We start from the raw sequence: 19636 nt of genomic DNA on the forward strand, positions 1-19636 counted from the left end.
GTAACCCTGTGAAGCGTGTGCACTTGTCGCCCGGCAGCCTGGCTGTACAGAAAACAAGCCTCCGGGGCTGGAGAAAGACTGGTACAGGCGCTAAGCGCACCTAAAGTTTGAAATAAACAAAGAAATCTTACCTTCAGCTCATGAATGGATATGCCTCGGAGTGATTTTACAGCTCTGTCTTTTAGTAATCCATGAGGTACGGCTTTTAAAAGCAGTTCAGACGGTGCTCGCTTCAGAATAACAATACGAGCGCTACTTTTTCTCTCATGCGCTTCTTTTTGTTACATGCCGCGCTCAAATCACACCTCTTCAAATCGGAATATCCATCGGAAATCCACACTAGAGAGAAACAAGCGACGTTTTGGCTTTTAAACTCCCTTCAGGTAAACTGAACGAACCGGCTGTCCCAGAACTAGCTACGGAGCTGAATGCAGTCCCTTCCACAAAAGCCGACGGTCATCCTATTTGGAGATGAAGCTTCTTACCAGACTGGAGCGGAGCGCTGCGAGCCCAGCTGTCACCCACCCGCTACACACACACACTCTCTCACACATACATTGGGAGGAGCTACGGCCCTGGAACGGGAGGTATTGTGTCAATGGGTGCCAGTTATGGACAACTGTATTTCTATTTTTACGCAGCGGCATTTCATAAGAATGCGTGTTGGAGAAGGAGAAAGCCTGCGCGCTATTAATAGTTTCGAAACGGAATGGGGGAAAAAAGAAAACGTTAAAGAGGTTAGTTGTAAATTTAAATAAGATTAACTGGTTTATTGGAAACATGCGCTGGCTCTGTGTCATGCAAACTGTCAACGGTGATTTTGAGGACACAATAAAGACGCAGGCCGGTTTTTGTGCGCAGTGGATGCGAATCACAGTGTGATCAGGTACAGAGCGTCTCTTGTCTGATCTCTCTGCTCTCTAGACTGCCCTTTCTTCCCTGGTGGTCCCAGGCTGGCACGCGCGCACGCACACAGAAACACATGCTTTGTAGTTTTTAACAAATGGGCCCTTATTTCACTTGGCCCTGATCTGATCTGAGGGGCCACCATCAGGTGAAATCTGAAAACAACAGCAAAGTTCAAAAAGTTGCTGCGTCAATTTATGGTACATTTAGGCCACAATCTGATTTTAGGGATGCATGCTCCACATATTCTCTTTCTCCTACACACACACACACACACACACACACACACACACACACACACTTTCCGGGCCTTAACCCAGCCAAAATCAACATCAATTTGTCAGACTGAAAACTGCAAGCCTGCCACGAAACACAAACACGCCTCCTTGCACATGCTTTCAGTTACATTACATTACAGTTTGCACACACCTGTGTAGACATCATAGGTGTAGATTTCAGGGGGGACACAGGGGACATGTCAACCTCAGTATTAGAACATGTGCATTGGTTACCCTCCAATAAAAACATTAAAATTAAAGGAGCAGTGTGATGGATTTGGTGGCATCTAGTGGTGAGGACTGCAGATTGCAACCAGCTGAAACTTCTCCCATGTGCCAAGCGGTTAGAATTCCTTCAGTGTTTATTGGTCTAGGAGGTTTTAACTGGGAGCCCAATTATCCACTGAGGTCTCTTCCTCTCCAAAACAAATGAAACCAGGAGATTAAAACCAGTAATAAAGCAGTTTCAAGTTACAAATCCATGTTTCTCCTATGTAGTTCGGCTCGTCGCAGACTGGCCGCTAGACCAGCACCTGCGAATGTGTGTGTGTGGGGGGCAAAGCTAATGTGTGTGAGGCTTTGGGTTTATCATTATATAATAACAGGCCACCTGTGAAAGCAGCAGTGTGTGTGTAGGTGTGTGTGTGTGTGTGTAATTGTGCTCCTGAGTAGTGGCCTGTCAGGCACTATTGCTGTCTTGTTACTGTAACAGCTCCGTACAGTGCTGCCTCCACAGGCCTGATGCCAAACACTATACCGTTGTTCTGTAATGCAAACTAATGCGCTCATGCCTGCCAGTCCTTTCCTCATCTGATATCATGTAATTTGTTTTAAAAGCAAAACTCATTTACCATCACGCACTTGAAGCAAATGGCAGGCAGGGTTGTGCACGTGATGCCGGAAACATAATCACTCTGTTGTTTCTCTCGGGCAGATTTGGATTCTGTTTGCACGGTTTGTTAAAAACATATCTTATCATAAACAGACGAGTTAAAATGTGGTTGAGGCGTATGCAAATACAAGCACCTCTTTGGCAATTAAGTGCCTGCAGTGCATTCATATATCATACATCTCATTTTACAGTATAATGTACAGCAGGCTTCATTAAAATTCTGTGTGAGAGATGGGTTTGAGTGCAAGTTTGCTGTGTGCCAATGACACATGCAGGTGTATCATTATGGATACTATACACAAAACCAGATGTGAAGAGCATTTTGATCTGCTAACATCAATGCAAATGCTGCGAGCCCTGAACCAAAACAAACTACATACAACCCTCCCTGTATCTCACACACACTAACTCTTTAATCTCTCCCTCTCTATCTCACTCACTCTCTCTCACACTCTCACACACACACACTTTGAAGTGGAAGTGTTGCTAAGTGTGGGAGGCGGGCAGGGTATAATTCGAGCTCAATAATGTCAAGATACACACCAGTTAGTTTGAACTGTGGAAATATGCTCGTGTCAGAGCTTATCTCGCTTATCTTGCTAAAGTTGTCCCAGGCGCATTAGGACTCTGTGTGTGGAGGAGAGACGGTTGAAATAGAGCAACCATCACATCCCCGGCTGGGACAGACAGCAGGCACACACCAGCGATTCTGCAGGGACTCAGCTCAGCTCCATACCCAGGCTTTTTTTCCCCCCTCCAATCTCCTCAGTAGACTATACAGCAGCTCTTAAACCCGCCTGTCTCGTCTCTAACCCCTGGAACTTGATCTAAACATTACCTTCCCAGTGTCACACACATCTGCTCATTTTACTGGCCTCCAGTAATTCCCTGTAACAAATTCACACCCCTGTGCTGCTCTGAGAAGATACTAAAAGAACTGCGCCCACCTGCCTCCAGACAGTGACAGTCTTTGTAGCAACATGCAGTAATTTCCTGCGTCTCTGACACTTCACCTCTCTGGTGGAGGAAGTTCTCCCTGTACTTAAGTGATAGTACCAATACATTCATGTGAAAATACTTACAAGTAAAAGTCCTGCATTTAAAACCCTACTTCTGTAGAGGTATAATCAGCAAACTGTACTTGAAGTATCAAATGTTGTTATTCTGCAGAAAAACTGAACTTTTCTGAACTGAACTGAACTTTTCTCTAGTCTTTGCTGTCTTGTGAAATGTGGGATGAGGCCCTAGAACACACACACACTGACAAGATGACATTGAGAACACAATCTGAGAAGTTTAGAGGGGAACTGTCTCTTTGATGGAGCTGCTAACAACTCGTAAACATGTCAGTGTGAACAAGGGGCCTCAACTAGACACTGCTTTTTTTATAGAAAGGGTTACAATCCAAAAAAGTTTAAAGCTACTATCCTAATGTTTAACAATGTATTGCATTCTGTATAACATTTTATTAACAGTTTCTGTCTATAATGTATTATAAACAAACTTCTAATGCATTATAGCACTGTAGAAAATCAAAAAAAAATATTTCTAATGCTTTATAACAATATTGTAACACATAATAAAGCATTTTATAATGACTTAAGATCAAGAATTCATAATTACTGGTCATTTTCTAACATTTTTTGCAAGCCCATGTCTATAATGCATCACAAACATACCTATAATGTGTTATAATCTGTGTATAGCACTGTATATTTATAATTATAAGCACAGTGATCAGCAATTACAAACTGTTATGACATTTCAAGTCATTACAAATGTTTTATAATATATTATGATTATAATAAAGCATTATGACTTTTTATAAAAGCTTAAAGTGCTATAAACAGATCGTAATGCATTATAAGTATGTTTATAATGCATTAAGACATGGAAGTGTTGCCAAAATGATAATCTGGGAAGTAACTACAGCTGTCAAATAAATGTAGTGGAGTTAAAAAGTAATGTTTACCCCTCTGAGTGGAAGTATTTAGTAACATAAAGTGGAAATATTCAAGTAAAATATAAGTAGGCTACATTGAAAGAGCGCTCAAGTACAGTAATCAAGTAAATGTACTTAGTTACTTTCCACCACAATCAGTAGAGATCCACAAAGAGTATATTCAGACTTTTACACAAGTGAAAACACATTATGGTAAATATTGTCAGCTTGTTGTACTTAGTTAAAGTAGAGTACTCATTATACAGAGTGGTGCTTTTATTGTCTTATTAGCACTGATGGCTGCATCTAGTATTTACTTAATGTTGTAGCTGCTCATGGTGCTAATCTCAACAACTTCACAAACTGCTGGGTATTTTAATCTTTAAAATGCCTCATGTTTTATAAGATGTAAAACCAGAATCTGCAAAATATTTAGTTAGTAGTAACTTACCTACCGTAGAAGACCATAATAGAAATACTAATTAGGGCTTCATTTTGTTTTACTGACTTTTTCTTCCATGTAAGCACCCACGGCCTTGACTAAGTGAATGTTTCTCAATTTGTCTAATGAACTCAATCAGCCGTAACTGTAAAATAACAGTGGAGTAAAAAAAGTGCAATATTTCCTTAAAACAAGCAGAAAAATGTGACAGAAGAAACTGTCATGAGGTCAGTGAAAGCGTTCACGGAGCTTTGGTTTCAGTTCTATTGGAGTCAATGGGGCAGGAACTGCAAATCACACTTTATCCCCTGATATCTTGGTGTTGTTTCGATTTTGACCGAGAAATCATTTCACCAGATTAAAAAACACACATTACGTGATGTTGACCAATGTTTTTTATCCAAATATGCACGTTTGTTTTCTCTGTTATTGGTCTCCAAACAGATCATGGCTCTGTCAACAGAGGCTGAGATGCAGCTGCAGGACAGACTAATAACAAGGAAAACAAACGTGCATATTTGGATAAAAACACCGGTCGACATAACGTAATGTGTTATTTAATCCAGTGGAAGGATTTTTAAGTCAAAGTTGAAACAACAAGGATATGATGGGTTAAAGTGTGACTTGCAGTGCTCGCCCCATTAATTCCAATAGTACTGACACCAAAGTCTGGCTCACTGAACGCTGTCACGGACCTCATGACCGTTCCATCTTTTATATTTTCCTTGAAAACAAGCAGTGAATGAGAAGTATGAGGTAAAGTGGAAATACTGAAGTGAAGTACCAACACCTCAAAATTCAAGGCCTACTTCAAAATCTTACTGGTAATGTACTTACATTCCACCACTGTGGCAGATATGCAAACACTGAATGTGTATGTATGTTTTAACTTAATGAGACATAATTCAAATGCAAACACCCCAACAGTGTCCAGTTCCCACACAAAACAAAACCTTAGAATCAGCTTGTTAAGCAATAACAAACCCATGGCCAGCCTGCAGTGTATCTGTTGGACTGTGTGACGTTCAGGGTGTGCTGGAGTCACAGGTGTTCTGCTGTGCTTTTATATCACAATATGATGTAGGTGATGGGATGTCTATTCGAGGCCTGCTGAGCTGTGTGTTTTACAGCTGGACCACTGGAGGAGCATCATTTGTTAAAACTGCCACCACTGCTGCTGCCAGAGTCCTAATGGCTGCTGCTCACCTGTGGATCATACAGACAGCTGAGAAAGGAACAGAGCCCATTTACAGTGGTAACTGTTATTGTACTGTTGCAGGCCAATCACTGAATCTGTCTGCTACCGCTCCTCTCAGTAGTAGTAATGGGCACCGCAGCCTGTTTATTTTCCCCAAAGGGTGTAAAGTGGAAAAGAGTAAACAAGTAGTTACATCTAGAAATTGTGGCTAACATACTGCTGATTGCTAAACTTTTCCATATGTGACTTCTGGGAGCACGGCAGCTGTATTCACATTTATAGCATAGACTGTATTCTGCTGTTTCTGTCATCTCATAATTGATACTCACTTGTGGATCGTGCTGAAAACAGACAGGAAAGTGGGGATTATAAGGATCCAGTCAAACACTGGTAAACAGCCACAGGCTTGGAAGTGATACTATGAGTTTCTGGAGACATTGTGCAGGTTCAGTCCAATGTATTGAGAGTGTGCAGAGACCCCAGGGCTATAAGAGGGACCAAAATATTATATTAAATTAGAAGCTCTGTTATTTTGCCAGGTGTTCATTATAGTACACACACAGTGAGGTAAAAGTTTGATTCAGCGGGGAGAAAAGCTAATTTAAAGTGCATTCATATTTTAAGATCCTGTCCTTTTTGCAAAAGAGAAATCTTTGATTTCTGATAGGACAAAAAAAACCTCTTCACTGTGAATGGCACCAGGCCAATTTATCAGCAAAAAGAGTCTGGGATGATATTAGACAGCTGTACAGCTGACAGACTCCATCTGCTGAGATTTAATATGTCACAAAGTAGACTATAGATGGAAATTAGTGAGTAGCAAAATCTGGTGCAATGCATCTCTTCTCCTTATGTGAGAGTCATGTTGTTGTATATGGTCCCAAATAAACACAATTAAAGACTGCTCTCGGGGGAAAACATATTTCGATGAAACAGCTGATATACAAAGAGCTATAACGTTCAAATTCAAACTGGATTTTCACAAGAAATGCCTAACCACTGCACAATCACAAATTAACAAGAACAATGGGAATTAATTGCTTCCATCGTAGATTAATGTTGAGGTATGAACTGATTTTTACCCCATGGGGGTTACTGAAGTGCATATCATGAATACTGTAAGTAAGAGATGGCTCCGCAGATGGCTGCCCGGATGCGTTTGTGCATTCTGTTTTGTTTGTTAATTCAGAGTTTTGCTATAGTACCCGGAGCTCTTTCACAACAAACGAGCTCATGCTTTTTTTTTCCACTTTCCTGTTTATGTTATGCACATATACACAAAAGCAAAGTCCTTGTATGTGAAAATGCATTGGCAATATAATGGATTCTGATACTCATTCCCTTCATAATGTGGAACTGTCATGAAAAACAAACAAAGCACTTTAGAGTTTTCTCAGGAACCAGATGTATTAATGGGCAGGCCTACTGGGCACAGGACCAGGGGGCTTGAGTTTCAGGACCCCCTGAACCTGACCCCTGAAATGTCACTCAAATGAACATGTGCCGACTAGGAAGAGACTCAAAAACACCACAAAGAGTCTCAAAATGACCACAAAGAGATACAAAAAGACCACAATGAGATACAAAAAGACCACAAAGAGACCCAAAGTGATCACAAAGAGATGCACAGCTACTACAAAGAGACTCAAAATGACCATAAAGAGATACAAAGCTACCACAAAGAGACTCAAAATGACCACAAAGAGACACAAAGCTACTACAAAGAGACTCAAAATGACTACAAAGAGATGCAAAGCTGCTACAAAGAGACTCAAAATGACCACAAAGAGATGCAAAGCTACTACAAAGAAACTCAAAATGACCACAAAGAGACACAAAGCTACTTCGAAGGGACTCAAAATGACCACAAATTGATGCAAAGCTACTACAAAGAGACTCTAAATGATCACAAAGAGACGCAAAGCTACTTCGAAGTGACTCAAAATGACCACAAAGAGATGCAAAGCTACTACAAAGAGACTCAAAATGACCACAGAGGGACGCAAAGCAACTACCAAGAGACTCTGAATGACCACAAAGAGATGCAAAGCTACAAGAGTGTCAAAATGACCACAATGAGATACAAAAAGACCACAAAGAGACGCAAAGTGACCACAAAGAGATACACTACTACAAAGAGACTCAAAATGACTACAAAGAGACATAAAAGCTATTAGAAGAGACTAATTAATCAATTAATTAATTAATTAAAAATGACCACAAAGAGATGCAAAATAGCAAAAAGCAACACAAAAAAGGCAAAGAGACACAAAACTGCCACAAAGAGACAAAACCAAACAGGTGCATTATGACAGAGATTTAATACAATAAGAAAAAGAGGCAAAACTACTTAAGAGTCTGTGCATCTAGTTCATATGTAGGAGAGGTGGTTGGACCTTCTGTATGTTTGTGCCCAGGGGCCCATTGTCTCATAATCCACCCATGCCCACATGTAATTTATATAAAAGTGTCCCATATTGTAGATTTGTTGGAGGAACTGTCATCTAAATATGCTGTTTGTCATGTATCCCCAAAGCTCCCTACATTAATGTGATGTACTATAGTAAAGTAAAATCAATAAATTTACAGTGTAAGCGTCACAGTTTTCCAGCAGAAGAAACATTTGTTTGTGCGGCCCATAAAATTTTAAATAAATCTTACAAACTGCACAGAGCGTCGGAGATGAAGTGTTCACCACTGTGTTCCACTGTTAGACACTTTGCTCAGCGGTGTACACAGGTGTCCCAGCTGTATTTTAGGCACTTAGGCCTGATAGAGGGAAATTATTTAGCTGTTGTCACTGTACATTATTCACTCCAAAACCCTTGAGTCTGTTCGCAGCAGAGGTTCATCAAACATAATCAAAACTAAACTAATATATAAACTGAACTGCGGAAATTATACAGTATGAATTCATGGGTGTTTAAACAGCAAGAATTGAAGTAAAGGGATGGTTCAACGAAAAATTCAAAATACATATTTTCCTTCTTACCTGTAGTGCTATTTATCAGTCTAGATTGTTTTGAGGTGAGTTGCAGAGTGTTGGAGATATCGGCCGTTCAGATGTCTGTCTTCTCTTTAATATAGTAGAACCAGATGGTGCTCGGCTTGTGGTGCTCAAAGCAATAAAAAAAATACATTTAAACTCAGCAGCAATGTCTCTTTCCAGAAATCATGACCTTGTTGTGAGCAGTTTTGTTTGGGAACTATTTTCTTTCTACAGACCCACACCCACTGACCATATCACTGTACTAGCATCTACTGCTAGCTCACCTAGCATCACCGAGCTAGTCGAGGAAGATGCCATTAATGTTTACACCTCAGGGTGTCACAAGCACGAGCCTCTTGTCCATGAGTAGATGCACAAATTCCTTCTGGAAAGAGACATTGCTGTTGAGTTTTTCAAATTGAATTTTTTGTCACTTTGAGTACCTCAAGCTGAGTGCCATCTGGTTCTATTATATTCAAGAGAAGACAGACATCTCTACGGCCAATAACTCCAACACTCTGCAACTCACACCAAAACAATCCAGACTGATAAATAGCACTATGGGTAAGAGGAAATATATTTTTGATTTTGTTGCGAACTGCCCTTTCGAGATTCTTTTAACAGCCGTTTTTTAAACAATAAGCACATGGGCCACAATGTGGAAAGTACTCATGTATCACCATAACGCCCCCAAAGACAAATCAGAAACTATTATAACACCAGGTAAAAGATATAACATAAAACAGCTGGAAACATTTACTTTTGACTGCATCTAAAAATCGCAAAAAACTAAACTCAGGATTTTTTGAGGGATATTATAGTATTCATCTGTGTAATTCCAGTATGCATGTACATTTTTACCTACGTGTGTGAGTAACTAGAGAGCAATATTTAACAGATCCTGCGTGATGGACTGTCACTTACTACAGAAAAACAGAATAAACTGAGATACTGTTGCCCCTGAGCTGCTGAATAATGTTCATTAGTTATCTCAGGCAGCGAGATGTCACTCACACATCCACTCATATGCATGTTTGTGCGCACACCGACACAGTTTAACACACACGCATGTATACAGTGCTCGCAGTTGTAAGCAGAGCTCGGAATATATCATAAGAAAAGCCTGTAGAGAGTGACAGTCAGATGCCCTAGTTATGAATTCAATGCTGTAAAGATCCCTCACCCACACACGCAGACACATATGCAGCACAAACACACACACGCAGTTTCGGTGGTGATATATTATGATAATTAGTAGACAATGGTAAGAATTACAGGAAATAAGAATCACCCAGTGTCACGGGAAGAGCATTCACATTTTTAACACCATCAACTGGCAAGCAACACTTTCACACCATTTTAATTGGTCTCCAAGAAAATTCTAGTTGACTTTTTTTTTTCCCTCCATCAGCTCCACAAGTTCAAGAAGCCCTGCTGCTGGCGGCAAAAGGTTTTGGATAACTGATTTGTATTCAGAGATGACTGATTGCTGCTCAACTTCCATACAGACACATAAACATCAGGTGCTTAGCACTATTTTCACCTCTAAACAATGACAGGTATAGGCTTGGTGTATGTGTGAATGTTTTTTAACCATTTTAATTATTCTTTATCATCATTAATTATAGTTACCCTGTTAGTAATGATTCTATGCTGCTATAGTGCTGCATATTGGCCGCTAACAGGGTCCTGATCAAGGCGTTTCTAAACCAGATGGGTACCATTATCTGAAGGCCTTGCTCCCAGCTACTATCACTGAATATAGTGTGATATAAAAATATGATGAGATAACACAAGGATAAAATGTATCCTCCCTTACTCACTGTAAAAACTATTTTTTATCCTGTCATCAATATGTGGTCAACAGTTGCCAAAAGTCTTATTAGCCTTATTAGAAATGGGCTCAGAGTGTAAGCCAGAGGCATCTGCATCAGCAAATACAGTATACCCTGTGTGTGTGTGTGTGTGTGTGTGTCACCTGTAATGGCAAAATGATGTAAAGCATGGCTGAGTAAGGTACAGTAAGCATAGTACTATAAAACAAGCCACACACACACACACACACGAGCCTGCTGGGCCTCGCCCCAGCCAGCTTCAGTTTCCTCTGTGCATCCAGGTTTGCATGAAAGCCATGAATAAGTCAGCATTTCTGCATGATAGGTCTGTAACTAGGAGTGACAGTTAGAGAGCATAGTCTTTAGAATCTCAGATGGGACTTAGGGTGTGTGTGTATGTATGCGTGCGTATGTATGTGTGCATGTGAGTGTTATGTGTGGGTGGGGGGCTGAGTGCTTGTGCACGTGAGTCTATGTTTTCCCCCTTCCCTCATCTACCTCACAAATGGACGTCAAGCTGCTTATGAGGTCTGAAAGAAGAGAGAAAGAGGTTGTTGACGTCCGTTGCAAATGGAGCTGTGAGGTGAAGAGAGAATATCCCCAAGGTTTCAAGCAAACAAACTGGGTCATCGCGTAAACAAACGGCAACACTGTTGGATTAATTCTTATTTGTCTAAACCCTAGGTCTTCAACAGAGGGTCCGCAACCCCTGAGGGGGGTCCTCAGGGTTACTGCAAGGTGGCCACCAGATTATTGTTTGGTAAATCAAGTGTTAATTTCAGCTTCTTCTTTTTTTTCCTTTTTTTTTTTTTAAAAAATGCAGATTAAAATGAATCCAATTCATTATTAGCAAAGATAAATTGCCCTATTCATAAAAAAAAAAACTGCAACTGTAATTTAACTGCTGACTGTTACCCATGAATCTTTGTGCAATTATGTAGCTAGCAAATGCTTAATTGCTATGCAGCACCTGCCCATAACAGCGAGGCAAACTAGTTAGTTAACAGTTAGTTATTGTTTCTAGTGTACGTCTTATGACTCATGATGGATTAGTTGGTAACTTTTCAAGCAGGAGACTCTGAAATACTGTCCGCCTCAGAAACAAACATGATGTATAAATCTATGGGGGTCCTTGGCCTTACAGACATTTAAGACCCTTGCTCTAAGCTCAATATTCACTGAGAGGATAGAACATCAGTCTGGTGATAACATATATGGGGGAGGTCATATCCAAATGACCCTTCAGTTCGAATAGATCATCAGTGATACGTGTTCACAAGGTTAAGAATGACTCTTCATGCACTCTTCATGCTCAAATACTATTTTGTTGTTTTGAATTATCTATTGTGTCTCACTGGATTTGGGATATTGATCTTGTAGGAGCCAGAATATGTATTTAGCCTCTGTTGTTTATAATTTTCTTTGGCTGCACATGTTCTTTTGGTCACTTTCACTTCTGGTAGTTGTTATTAGCACAGGGGTGTCGTTTCACATTATTTTACCTGGTCATTTACTGGAGTGGTGGCTTCTTTGACAAAGAGGGTGAGTTTTTGGCTCCAATATTTTCTGTTAACTGTAAACACATAATTTTTCATTTAATCTCATAGTGCTTTAATTATCTCAGCTGTTTGTTTAATAAACCATCATAAAACACATTATTATTGATAGTAGTAGATAGTTTTCAGTCCTTTACTTGACATATGATTTATTCATCAATTTTCCCCTCATATGTAGGTTACTGACAACATGTATGCTTGTATCCATCCTTGTGATGGCCACACCTGGTGCCACACACTTGATTTTTAGGACAGTGTGTGAGATTTAGGGGGATTTAGTGGCATCTAGTGGTGAGGATTGCAGATCGCATCCAGCTGAAACTTCTCCAGGATAAGATTCCTTCAGTGTTATTTGTTCAGGTGGTGAATTATCCACAGAGGTGTCTTTCTCTCCAAAACAAACAGACCTGGTGATTTAAAACAGTAAAAAAAAACTGAATAAAGCAATTTCACTTTTTAAAAATCTGTTTTTTTGATGTTCTCATGCGGAGCAGCTGATAATTACAGTGGCTGACACAAAAATGCCAAAACTAGTGGGTAGTTAGAATCATGGCAGTGCAACATGGGGATCTCTGGATGAGGACCCGCTCCTTTTGTAGATATAAACAGCTCATTTTAAGGTAATTAAAACACAACAGTTCTTATTTTCAGGTGATTATACACCAAGGAAAACACACTTATTATAGTTTATTCCATTTCTGCCAATATATCCCACTAAATCCTACACACACTGGCAATTTAAATGTCAGTTTCCCTCCTGCACACACTTTAGTTTTCCCTACAGTTCACACATAATAGTTCATTTTCGCTTCATTAAGTTTGATCTTTTGGCCTTATGCACATTGCGCTTACATTTGCAAACAGAAAAATGATGACACACTGCTTTTGTTTCATACATCACACTCAGTTTTTTGCATTGTTGGCAGTACATTGGTTCATATTTGTAGCCCACACATTTAGTGAACTTCTGTACACTCACACTAGTTTGTCTTTAGATAAGTTTGCCTTAAATTGCCTTTAATTTCTATGTCTTTGAATTACCGGTGCTGAAGGTGCTGCAGCTGGAGGGTCATCTTGTCAGGCTAGAACAAAAGGTGCACCACCTAAATCAGAGCAGTTATAAACAGGAAGTGGCTAATCAGAATGTACCAAGTGCCTGCCACATCTTGGTGGGAGAGGGTGGGGGTGGGAATTTCTACTTGAAGGATTTCTGTAGATAATCAGTTTGTTGGTGCTTTTGTTTTGGTTATTTGCTGTAATAATATACTGATAGACTGATTGTCCTGTTTTGCTTTGTTTTCTTTGTAGTTTAGCTGATACTGTTTGTCTTTGAGTGACCCCTATGTTTCAAAAATGGTCCGATCAGCCATCATAGATATATATGATTCCTCAGTATTCAGTTCAGTCTGTTCAGTTAATGTTATGTATATTATTATATAGAGCTTACCTTCACCCCTATTGTTGGCTCAGAATAAATTTGCATATGTTTTGTAAATTGTTTGTTTCATTTCAGGTTAGAAAAAAAAAAAAAAAACTCTCTCTGAAAATCCCCGTGTCTCCTCATGCCTGCCAGCTCGGTCCCTCACAGTCCTGATGGGCTCCATTTGTAATTTGCTTCCCTGTTGGAGGTGCTGTCAACACAAAATCACTCGTACTTAAACACCGGTGTGTCCCTGGATGTGAGTGGCATCTAGGCATTGTAACGATGAAATTTCCCGTTCTGACTTTTGCTTTTCAAAGGTCAGTGTCTGTGTGTTCTGTTTTTCAACCTATAAATTGCTTATGTGTGGGAGTTTATGCACCAAAAGAAACTTTAACAAAAATGTGTGACATAAATTACCAGTTTTCAAAGCCTGTAAAACATTGTAAAAAAAATTACACGCATGGATTAGCAGAATCTTTTCATGTAAGCCCTGAGAGACATGTTGGCATTCTAATGTTATATATAATTAAAACTTGTACGCTATCAGGACGTGCGCTTTTGCTTTGTGTGCTGATAATTCATGTGTTAAATAGCTTTTTTCTTTTCAACCAGATGACACTAATTTCTTGGCCCTGCTGTTGAGGGCCTTCTTCTCACAACCAGCCACAGCCCAGACACAACCCCGAGCCAGACAAGCTGTGAAGAGTAGAGGCCAGACAGTCCTCGCTCCAACCAACTCCTGAGATCAGCTTCATCCATCCACACTTCACTGTTCTCTGCCCACAGGCCAGTTCTTAATCCATTATGAGTAGAAGATGTGTCAGGTAAGATGAGACTTTAGGCAATACTGGTCCCACTCAGAAATAAAAGTGTATTTAACATTCATTTTATCACAGGGAGGCAGAGCGGGTCATCCACTAATCAGGAGATTCTTGTTGGTTTCGAAGTATCCATTGGCAAGATACAGAACCCCACATTGCTCCCAATGGCTGTTCCATGGGTGTGTGAGTGTGTTAAAAACTGAGTAGCAGGTGGCACCTGGTATGGTAGCCTCGGTCGCCAGTGTGTGAATGTGTGTGTGAATGGGTGAATGTAACTCGTAGTGTAAAAAGCGCTTTGAGTGGTCAGATGACTAGAAAGGCGTAGGTCCATTTACCACAATGGTACCATAAAATGATTTTGGAGGTGTATCTACACTCAGCCCAATTTCTAGAAAAAATGTTGGTATTGTACGTTTCCACAAACCATAGATACCTTACATTTGCACATTACAGCAGGCACAATAACCACCTGGCCACTATCTTGGCGTGAAATGCAGCTATGTCTTGGTAAACACTATCAGTTTTTGTGGCACTATCTACCAGCAGTCTGCAGCTTGGCGGGTGTCTTGCCTAGGTGACGCACCATCCACCACCCACCCCATCATACAATGACAAAGTCAGCTCATATGCTACATCACTTCAGAAAAGCTGATATGATGGCCGTCCACTAGCTCAGCGAACAGAGCGGGCTTCCGATGTACAAATGCAATGTCCTTGCCGCAGCGGCCGTGGGCTCGATTCCAGCCTGTGGCCCTTTGCTGAAGGTCATCTCCTCTTTCTCCGCCCCTTTTTGCACTCAATACTGTCCTATCGATTAAAGGCAAAAGCCAAAAAAAACAATTAAAACACAAAAAAGGAAAGTTGCTATGATATATATAGAGCGTGTAAATGTAACGTATTTGGGATTTGCAGAATTGCATAGTGCCAACATTTTCCTCTTGCGACTAGGCTGCTACACTGGGAATAATTAATGCAACAGGGTGATTTATTGCTGTTTTTTGGGGGGTGAATATTTAAAAAGTTTGTCCAGCTTTACCATTCCATCACACATTGTGTTGCTGTAAGCATAGCCGACCTTTGTCTCCTTGCTACATGAGCAAGCAAAATATTTGTGTACACACACCATGGGAGTACAGTGCACCTCACCTTACCTTATTGCACCTACGAATGCATATCAGGTGTTGAATGGAATTGATTTTATGAGGAAATGATGCCGCAGAGCACAGTATAGCTCAGAAGAACTACAATAGCATACAAAGTGGAAGCAGATGTTCCCCTGACAGTGCATATTATTATTCCCATCTCCATCCCGGCCCGTTGATGCAGATCCAAATCCGGATCCAGATTCGACCCCAGCATCTCAGTTCTCTCACTTAGCTCCTCCTTTAACTTCACCTGGGCGGCTGCATGTGGGTAGTGGCTGATTTAATGACATGTACACACAGTCCCTACTGAATAAGTCATCCAGCCTTACACACCCATAGTGCTCATCTATTTTTCAGTCCATTGCATTTCTGTCTTTCCTTCTCACTCCCATTCTGTCTGCCTGTCCGTCTATCTCCACGTCTGTCTCTGACCCTTGCTGTGTGTAAATAGCGTGCCACTGCATTCAGCTACATATTCTGTCACCACTATTGTCCGCTGAGTCGTTGTTGTTTTTTTTCTTGAGAGTCTGCAGGGGTTATTTCTATTGCATTATCTCTGCACAGTGGTTGTTCGGGGTTGAATGGATGAAGGGGTCAGCATTACAGGAAGCAGAATTTGTTTAAATTGGACTTTGACCTTGAAGAACCACAGTATTTGCATTTACTGCAAGTGATGATACCAGCTTGCTTAGTCGTCAAAACAATCTGCTTCCCATTTATCATCCCTTGATGTATTGTAGTTTGTATTCCCTTTTATCCACGGCGCTACGGTGACAGCACCTTTAGATACATATTATTGGCCACTTTTTTAATGGTGCCAGTGGAGAATTAATGCCATTATGATCAAGCCCGCTGCGTTCCTCCACAGACAGACCTTTGCTTTGAACCGCTAAATGATTGATGGGTGAGATGAAAGTGAATGTAGGTCACTATGGGTGAGGGTCGACAGAAGCAGCATAAATCAGACAGGCATAATAACCAGATATCATGGAGGATAATGGCCCAACCACAGCCATTACAGGTGTATTCAACAGCCGTAACTCAACAATCTGTCATAGACACTAAATGCTGGATTGCACATTTCACAGATAATTTGATGTTGTAGAAAATATGGACATGTTAGTGTTTAAACATTATGTGATTCTTGATTTGAGGTCAACTAAAGTGAATTGTGTTTAGCAGCATGATATTCACCCAATTTATGGATCGTTTAACTGAAGGTGATACAAACTGTATACTTAATGTCAGAAAACTTTGCACCATCCTCCATGTGTACTGAATGTGGACATCTCTCATATGCGAGTCTAGTTTCTTTTGACAGGAGACAGAAACAATTCCTGTGGTAAGTGTTTTTCATCTAGCCTCTCTACACTGTTTCTGATTTGTTATCAGATGTGTGTTGTTTGAGAGAGATGTGTTCTGGACGTCTGCTCTGTGATCTCTGTTTAAATCATGGAAAAATATTCTTGTCTCCTCATTAAGCAAGTTCACTCCACATTCCCTCAGACAGGAGGAGGCATCCAGACAAAGGATGATGCCAAAGCATCTGATGATTAAGAGACCTGAGCTCAAACAAAGTCAAAACATATCTAGGCAAATACAACTCAAATGCGAGTGAACCGCGGAGCGTCTTAGTGCTCAAAACAGGGAGAGATCTGCAGTATAAAGATGTGTGCAACTCTGTGGATTTCAAATCCGATAAGTAAGAAGCAAATCACTAATTTGAGTGGCATACTTACAGACACAGTAAAATATTGACGTTTTGTTTAAAACATGAATTAAGTGAATGACATTTTTCCAGGCAGCTGTCATGCTTTGCCAAGATGGCTGAAAGATTTCACTTTAAATTTGCATGACACAGAATATAAAGATGTCAAATTATCACCTCTGTTGCTTAGGTTAGTCAATATACATATATTATTCTATTGCAGTACATTGTTGTGTTGCATGAAATATTCATGATGACATAACATCTATATTGCATTACCACTTGCCCCAGATTTTAGCTGTATTTTTGACACACATTAGGCTGTGCTTTCAGGCTCACAATACACAGCCAGTCCTCTCTCCTCTCTTGCTAAAAACTCACCAGAGATCCTCCTCTGACAGAATTCAGTTCAGTCTCCAGTCTGCCTGTGAAAGCAGCAGTGGGTGTTTCGTATCTCTGTTGCAATCTAGAGATCAGCTGCAGACTCAACAAAAGATCTCAGAAAGAGAGACCCCTGAGTTCTCTGAGCAAATGACAGAGGGAAATTGGGAGTGATGTAGGGCTATCAAAAGAGCAAAAAGAGGCAAATAAAAGAGAGCTGGGGAACAGATGGAGAGGAAAAAAGATGTGAGAATCATGAAGGCAGAGTCAGACAAGAAAAAAAGAAAAGGGGCGGGCGCTCATAAAGAGCTAAAGCTGCTTGCGAGAGTAAAGGTTGAAGAGACAGAAGCGAAAGTTCTGTTGTCAGCAGGGAGAGGACGGCAGGTGATGGAAGGATAATGACAGAGGGAGGAGCCTGCTTGACCTCTGCTGACCTCTTCCTGGGAAGAGTTGAAGGAAGTGGGCGCAGCAGCAGCCCTAATGTGATGGGATATCCTGCCTGCCTGCCTGCTAACCCCTCTTCCTCCGACCGTAATGTCTGTTCCCATCGTTTCACAGTCACCTCTGCAGGATGAGGCTCAAGAGCAACGCAAACACACACAGGAGATACACTCATAGACACCTCATGCGGTGACGCACACATGTTCACATGCACGCTCGCACAGATGGATACATGCGCTGATGTACGCAGGCCTTCACACACGCTGACAGCCAAAAACACACACAAACACACCTCCAGTTGACTCAACAACATTCACAGCCAAGGACGCTTTTACTCAGGTCACTGCATTACGCAGAACTGGGGGACAGTGTTGACATTATAGTACAGAAGAGGAAGAGCCGGTGGATTACAAACACAGAAAGTCTGCCAGAGATGGCACCAACAAAAACAATATTATCACGCAGTGCAGTGCAGCTGGTTTGGTTTACTGAGTGCAAACAAAGCCCATTATCCCTCTCAGTGCAGTTTTACACGTATATACCAAAATGAAAGCTTATTATTTGATGAGTGTTTATAGGATACTCATAATTACCCCGAGATGAGAGTATTTATCATTTTCTGATTACCAAAGCCAAATGTTAAACGGCTAGTCTCTTCAAAAGAACAGTTGTTTTATTTGCCATTATGCTTCATTATGGTTAGTTACTCACGTCGTTGTCTGTCAGACAAAGTTCAGCAACTTGTGGGTATTTTCTCCTGTGGAAAAGCTGCCTCGCCTCGCATCCCCCCCCCCCCCCCCCCCCCCCACCCACCCACCCATGAAACATCAAAGCACGGCCACACTGAAACTTCAAGCCCATTTTGGCATTGCCCTCCTACCTCCAGATCCAGTAATTACAGCTCATACAAGACATCAACATTATTACTCGTCAAACCACAGTATAATAATACCACAAAACACTTCAAAGAGACAACTCACATTTCAAGGGAAAAATAAAAACTCATGGATTATGCATTAGGAAGGACTGAATCAACCTTCCAAAGCAGCTGGGGCGCAGTTCATGTGATCTGGAGCGAGACCCAAACTTGATAATCAAGATTTATGTTGGTGTAATTTGCAAATAAATCTGACATGATTGTTAAAACTGAGCAGGCCGGTGGTTTGGGAGGTATTTTAAACCAGCCTGTGTTTTGCATTGCAATATGTCTGCTGAACATGTAACAATAGGATTATGCAGCAGTCAAGTGTGTGGCTGGTCATGAGGTTAAATTGCAGCGCCTTGATAGCTAGGAGAGCCTCGCCGCCTTGATTTTTTATATGTTTCAATACTGCCCTCTTGTGTCTTTTGTTTGCTATGTAAAGAAATATGTAAAAATTCTTTTCTATTTTCTCCTTTATATTATTTTATTCCCTAGATCAAACTATAACCTACAGTCACACAAGAATCAGAAGATGAACATGAAGAGCTTGATTTTTTTTTCTAGTTAACAATTTAAAGAGATAAAAGAAGAGATGTATACACAAGAACAGATGCACAATATGGATTTTTTTTCAACCAGTATACACTATGAGAATCTACAATACACAAAATGACACATGGGAAAACAAAAATAAAAGGAATTAAATACTGTACACACAAATTGTGTGAGATAAAACAGTCACAAATAAACTGAGAGA

The 19636-nt window shown here is 40.6% G+C and overlaps 1 protein-coding gene across 3 annotated transcripts in view; it reads right to left on the reverse strand.

Moving 5' to 3' along the window:
• sema6a (sema domain, transmembrane domain (TM), and cytoplasmic domain, (semaphorin) 6A) overlaps positions 1 to 491 on the reverse strand; it is a 134192-nt gene extending 133701 nt beyond the window's left edge. For all 3 annotated transcript variants that reach the window (XM_033619232.2, XM_033619231.2, XM_033619230.2), the window contains exon 1: positions 132 to 491. The gene's annotated coding sequence lies outside the window, so the exon portion shown is untranslated. The remainder of the gene's footprint in view (positions 1 to 131) is intronic.
• Positions 492 to 19636: the final 19145 nt, after the last annotated feature.

This window comes from Epinephelus lanceolatus, chromosome 9 (assembly GCF_041903045.1).
Source record: "Epinephelus lanceolatus isolate andai-2023 chromosome 9, ASM4190304v1, whole genome shotgun sequence".
Classification (NCBI taxonomy): Eukaryota; Metazoa; Chordata; class Actinopteri; order Perciformes; family Serranidae; genus Epinephelus; species Epinephelus lanceolatus.